General features: G+C 37.1%; 1 pseudogene; it reads left to right on the top strand.

Annotated features, from left to right (window-relative positions):
- Positions 1-4,211: 4,211 nt before the first annotated feature.
- On the top strand, positions 4,212-4,897 carry LOC109694627 (cyclin-Q-like; annotated as a pseudogene).
- The last annotated feature ends 1,599 nt before the right edge of the window (positions 4,898-6,496 follow it).

Raw genomic sequence — 6,496 nt, 5'->3', positions numbered from 1 at the left:
CATGTTAAGTATCAGGAATTTAGTAGTGCACACACTTCCAGGGGCTATATAAAACCTATCATGAAACCTTAGATTATATTCTCCTGTCAGAAAGCAGACTGACACAGGCATTTGGATTCAAGTAGTTTATTTGGGAGTTGAGTGGGGAAATAAGATAGTTAAAGGAAGGAAAACAGAAAAAGGAACATTAATAATGGGGAAGTTTCTGCTGTGGGCAACTGGACCAAGTCCTGCTGAGGACCCTTATAAACCATGTGGAACATGCCTCCTGAAATGAGGGAGCAGGGTATAAACCCCTCTGCACTACTTATTTGAAGAATGCTCCAGGGAATGCCATAGGGAGAGGAGGAGAGGTGAGAACTAGAAGCTACTTATGACTTGCCCAATATGCAAGCCAAGTATTCCTCCAAGTAGCCAGAGAAGACCCTAAGGCAGACATCCAGGTACCCAAGACAGAAAACCCTGGGCAGGTGCTGTTATGGTTCAAAATAGCACATGACCTGGAGGGTAGGCCAAGGGAACAGAAGTGGTGGCAGCAGCATCCCTGGTTACAAGGTCTTACACAGATACTATCGAGTTTATTCAAATTGCTGAGTTTGAAAGAACCTAGATGCTATTCTTAACAAAATGTAAGTGTTGAAAAAGTACTGAGTTTACTCTTTTCTAAGGAAACTAAAGGATGTTTTAGTATATTTTCCTTACCAAACCATACATATGTGTGTATCAAATTTGATTTCTTGTGAAATACTGAACTATAAAAAGATTTTACTTTCACAAATAAATTAGATTATTCCTGACAAACACTAAACTCCAAGAGCAAGTTTTGAAGGTATTTCTTGTGAAGAGTATACTCTATATTTACCTTGAAATTTTATATTTCTCATTAAAGAGTGTTATCTGGTAATTGTAGAAAAGTTATAAAGTACAAAAGAAAAAAATTGAAAAATAAAACAAGTCATTGGCCCCACCAAGTTACTTGCAGAGAAAAGTAATATGGAATACTTCTATGTGTAATATCAGAGCAATTACCTTATAATTATCTACTGTCCATTGCCTCACTTATGCTAGATTATTAATAAGCTACCTGTTATTAAGTGACATACTTATTACCTGTCCTTCTTAATATTTAAATTTCCTAAGCAGAGTCAGCATCTAGAAAAGAATATTACTACTTATATATAAAACATGTAGAATTCTTAAAGATATTAATTTTTATTATTAATTATCCTAAATATGGTAATAGTATAATCAGACCAATATTTATGTCTGGAAACTATGGAAGCTTTATCTTTAGCATGGCCTATAACATTTTTTTGTGAATGTTCAACAGATTCTTAAAATCGTTTTGTAGTCTTAGTTTTTTGAGGGATATGTCTGTCATCTTCACACTAAAATATTGAAGATTGCTCAGTAACATTGCAGTAGAAAATCGCATATATACTTATTAATCAAACACTTCAATGATGTCCTATAATGATAAAAATTTAGTCAAGTATGATGTTTGAAGAAAAATCTATATTTAGAATTTGGTCCCCTATTCATTACAAACTTGAAAATATGAACTTTCCTTAATGTCATCCAAAGCATATTTTGCCAAGGCAGAGAGAGCAGAATGGAGGAAATCTATGTCCAGAATATACACACAGGTACATATTCTCTTCAATTCCAGTGCACACCATGGAGCACATATTAAGTTAAAAGAATCCTTCTAAGAATGTATTTGGTTCAAAATCCAACCACAAATTCACAAAAATAGCATTCCTCAGTGTTTATCATAAGGCCAACTGTGTTCTTCTTGAAGTCCTCATGCTGTCTTAACATTTATAGTAATGGATAGTGTAGTTGTAGATATAAAAAAAAAGACATTTAGTTCTAGCATTTTTTAGTCATCATTAGGAGAGAGTGACAGAAAAACTACTGGAAAATAATATGCAACTAAAGCATGTAATCTGTTAGAAGGTTGTATTCTCTGTAGTTAACATTTTTGAAGAACTGAGAGCTTACAAATCCAGAACTACCACTGTTACTATAAGAAAAAAATATTAATTAGGTCTAGAGTGTGGCTCAAGTAGTAGAGTGCTTGTCTAGCAGGTACAAGGCCCATAATGCAAACCAAAAAAGGAAAAAGTATTAAGGAAAAAAAATTAAAGGAAATGGAATTGTATCCCAGTAAAGCCAAACAGTAAGGTGAAACATCAGAGATCACAAGTAGATTGTGAAGAAGACTACAATAGAATGAAATGCCCCTCCTAGAGACAGTCAATTCATTTCTACTCTTTTTGGGAAGAAAAGCTTTTTGTAAAATAACCTTGCTAGAGCTCTGACTTGAATTTAACACTACTTTTGCTAAAGTTTCGTAACCATGCAATTGTCTGTAAGACTTATAGCTCTATCTTCATGAATTCTGTTATTTTGAATACTTTAGCTGCCACTGAAGACTTCTAGCTCTTCAACACTTCTATTATTGGCCATAATACTTTAAAAACCTGCTTCTCTGGTAAAATGTTTGATCCATGTTCAGACAGCAAATTCACAAATACATTTTAGATAGTAATGTGTGGTTAAGTTGGAAGCCGATTATGTTAATTTTTTCCATACAGAGAGGTTGGTTTTTTTTTCACTCAGGATAATGATGAATCAGAAGACAACATTGCTTCACAGTTTAAGAAACTACTTCCTGCCCTGAAGGAGTTAATCACTAAAGACTACCAAGAAATTCAAATTCTAAGATAGTGGCTTATAGATTAGAACCAGCCCATTATTTTCTAATGTAAACTCAGAATAATATCATCAGTGCTTATGGAAATGAGTTATTCATGGGTTTTGGTGGTATGAGAAACACGCCCTCCAATTTCTTGTCTATACATGTGCACATATGGAACAAATCCACATAAACACCTGCCAAAAAGAGAGAAAAAAAAGAGGATTTTTTTCTCCTCAATGTTAGCAGTTAATCCTTTTAATATCATGAGAGGCAGAGAAAGGCAAAGTGAAACCGGTTATAATATAATCTTCCTAACTTTCCATAACTTTTTATTGTTATCATAGGTTTAAGGAAGCTGTGCAATTCTCTTGCATCAACATCTAATAATCAAAGCAGTGTCATATTTGAGGACTAATTTCCTGGACCTAGAGTTACCAAGTTTATCAAAGTATAGCTTGATTTATATCTAAACTGCATAAGGTTTAGATTTGCTGAGGTAAAAAAAAAATGATGTTTCTAATTAATGCTGCCCATTGCTTTGATTCAACTAGGTAAATTAAAAGTGACTTGAATGACTACATTTGGTCTGTATAAGATTTCAAGGGTTGTAGAATGCTATTGTTATTACAACAAAAAATCAGATGAAAGGAACATAAATTTAACCTCTAGAGTTTAGATGAAGGAATGGCCAGAAGTATTTTCATGTATGAGGGAAAAATATAACTAAAAATAAGATGCACGAACAATTAAATATTGCCCTCACATTACACTCACTGCTTTAGAATGAATAGGTTCTTACTGGTTTTTAAATTAAAGGTTTTGAGATATTAAAGTAAAATTGTTAATTACTCATTTTATCTTTAAAAAACAAAGTTAGAAAAATAAATAAATAAAAACTTAGCCAGGTGGCAGTGGCTCACACCTGCAATTCTAGTTACTTAGGAGACTGAGAATGGGGGATCACAGTTCAAGGACAGCCCAGGCAAATATTTCACAAGACCCCATCTCCAAAATAACCAAAGAAAAATTGACTGGAAGTGTGGCTCAAGTGGTAGAACACCTGCTTTGGACATAACCCTGAGTTCAAATCCCAGTCCCACCCGAACTAACTAACTTAATAAATCAATAAACAGACAAATTTATGACCCTGCATTATAGATCCTAGAGAATAATAATCTAGTGATTCAAATAAGTTGATTAATTTAATGTATTCTCTGTTCTAGAATGTTTTGCTTAAATTTATATGTAAAATTATTTTTATTTATTCTGTACTTAAATAAAATACACCTAAACATTCATACGTACTACAAACAGATGTATTAGAAATAAGATGTGTACATATGTATAGAATATTTCATTAGGTCAGATACATTTAATCAATAAATAATCACTGAACAGCTACCACATTCCAGACAAAGTGGTAGACACGACGACTCCCGCCCAGGCCCGCGCGCAGGGGGCGCCTCTCCTCCTGGTGCGGGGTCGTGGGGCCGCCGGGCGGGGCCTCATGGAAGCCGATCACACTGACACTTGCAGAGAAGAGGCCGAGGTGCTGGGGACCGAGGCGAGGGTCCACGTCCGAGTGACAAGGTGTCAAGTAGGGACGCGGTCCACTCCCATTGCCACTGGTTGCACCATATACCCTAAGTTCTGCGAGATCAACCTGGTTGCGGTGTCTTCCATTTACTTGGCGGGCAAAGTGGAGGAGCAACGCTTGCGTACTCGTGACATCATCAGCGTGTCCACCAGGTACTTTAACCTGAGCAGCGAGCCCTTGGAGCTGGACTCGCGCTTCTGGGAGCTCCGAGACAGCGTCGTGCAGTGTGAGCTCCTCAGGCTCAGAATTCTGCGCTTCCAGGTGTCCTTCCAGCATCCACTCGAGTACCTGCTCCACACCCTGATTGCCCTCAAGAATTGGCTGAACCGTCACAGCTGGCAGCGGACCCCCACCTCTGTCACAGCTTGGGCCCTGCTGCGGGGCGGCTACCCTGGGGTCTGTGCCTCTGGCTCCAGGCTCAGCACCTAGCCGTGGCAGTGCTCTGCCTGGCGCTACGGGTCTACGGAGTTGAGGTGCCTGCTGAGGCCGATTTATACCATGGACACACAGATCCCCTAAGGCCCTGGTCCAGGCCTGCCCAAAGAGAAGCCCAGAATGGTCGACTGCCTGGCGACGGTGCCACCATGTCTCTGTGACGGCCAGTCCCCAGAGGACCAGTAGGGAGGACTGGTTCTGCTACTGGATATGGGCTGGTGAAGGTGATGCCATGCTGCTGCTTTGACTGTCCCCAGCAGGCCTGGTCCAGACAATGTCAAGAGCTATGCCTCCAGCAGGCCTGCCAGGAGCTCACAATGTGTGGCTGCCTTGGGGCAGCCACATCACATCTGCTTTTGCCCTTTGAGATGACTACAACTGCAACTGAGGCATGACATCACTGACAGGAGGGTTGAAGAATAGATGGGACTGCACCCCTAGAAATGTTCTAAAAGCCAGATTTACAGAAAGTAAGAATGTGCAGCATAGATGGATTTTATTTTCTGTAATAAAAATGATGCAAATCAAAGAAAAATATTTAGAGAAAATCTTCACACTAGCAAATGATTGACTAGTATACCTATTTATTATGCATGTGTCTATAAATAATATATACATAAATATACATACATGCATATCTATATATTCTTTATACAAACATACATGGTAAATATGTAGAGGCAGAGAGGAATGGAAAAGAGAGAGAGTAACACAGCATATGCCAAAATAAATTTAAATTGAAAACTTTAACTTTTTATTACTTTTTAAAGGAAACCTATGCTGTTAATACTTTTAAGAAAAAGCTTACTTTTCATCACATAGGTATGTTTTTATTTAATGATTCTTTAAATAATAACATCAAATTCATACAGGCATAACCTTAACTCAGAAAGAAAATACAAAAATGAAATAATTATTATATCATAATAGATTTAAAATCAGTTATTCATGAATGTTTGTTCAATGTTTATGTTGAGGATGACTTTAAGCTCTGGGAACACAGCAGTTGACAAACCATAAATCCCTCCTTAGTGGCACTATTGCATGATGCAGAAAGATCAGTCATTTAGTTTCCTTATCTTTATCATAAACAAACACTTAGGACTGGGATTATCACATCTTGCAATCAAACTATATCCATAGACTGTTAATAAATATCAATCAAGGACTCTGAGTCATAAGAAGAGAAAGTATATTTTTATTAACTGAATATGGTAATGCAAATCAGCAACCAGATGTATCATTAGACATCCTTAACTGGTTTGCATAGAGTTGAAATTACATTATGAACGTTAAAAAGGGATAAGCCAACAGTTTAAAAAAGTGGATGTCAAGGGTATTCCTATGTGGTTGATTAACTTTACCAATAGATTTATATTCTCTGTAAAGCCATTACTAATAATTCCATTTGCATAACATACAACTAAGTGGCTTATGGCTCCAACACTACAGTAGCAGCCACAGGCTAAGAACCAGAAATCATCTCTGAGTTAAACAGTGAGGATTGTTCAATAGTACATTTAGAAATAATACAGGTCAAACTTACAGGTTACTCTTACTTAAAATGAATCCTTACAACTAACTTTTTAAAAACACTGACATCGCCAGGCACTGTGCATTTCATATATACCATCTTCTATTTTCACAGTAAGCCCCCACAACAGGACATAACTTTCCTATTTTACTAATGAAGAAACTGAGACTAAGGGGTGTGAAGTGACCTATCCAAGATCATAGAACAACACTGTATTCAGAAAGTA

Source organism: Castor canadensis, chromosome 6 (genome assembly GCF_047511655.1).
Source record: "Castor canadensis chromosome 6, mCasCan1.hap1v2, whole genome shotgun sequence".
Taxonomy (NCBI): Eukaryota; Metazoa; Chordata; class Mammalia; order Rodentia; family Castoridae; genus Castor; species Castor canadensis.
Note: the sequence above shows the minus strand (reverse complement) of the source record. Positions and strands in the feature narration are given on the sequence as shown.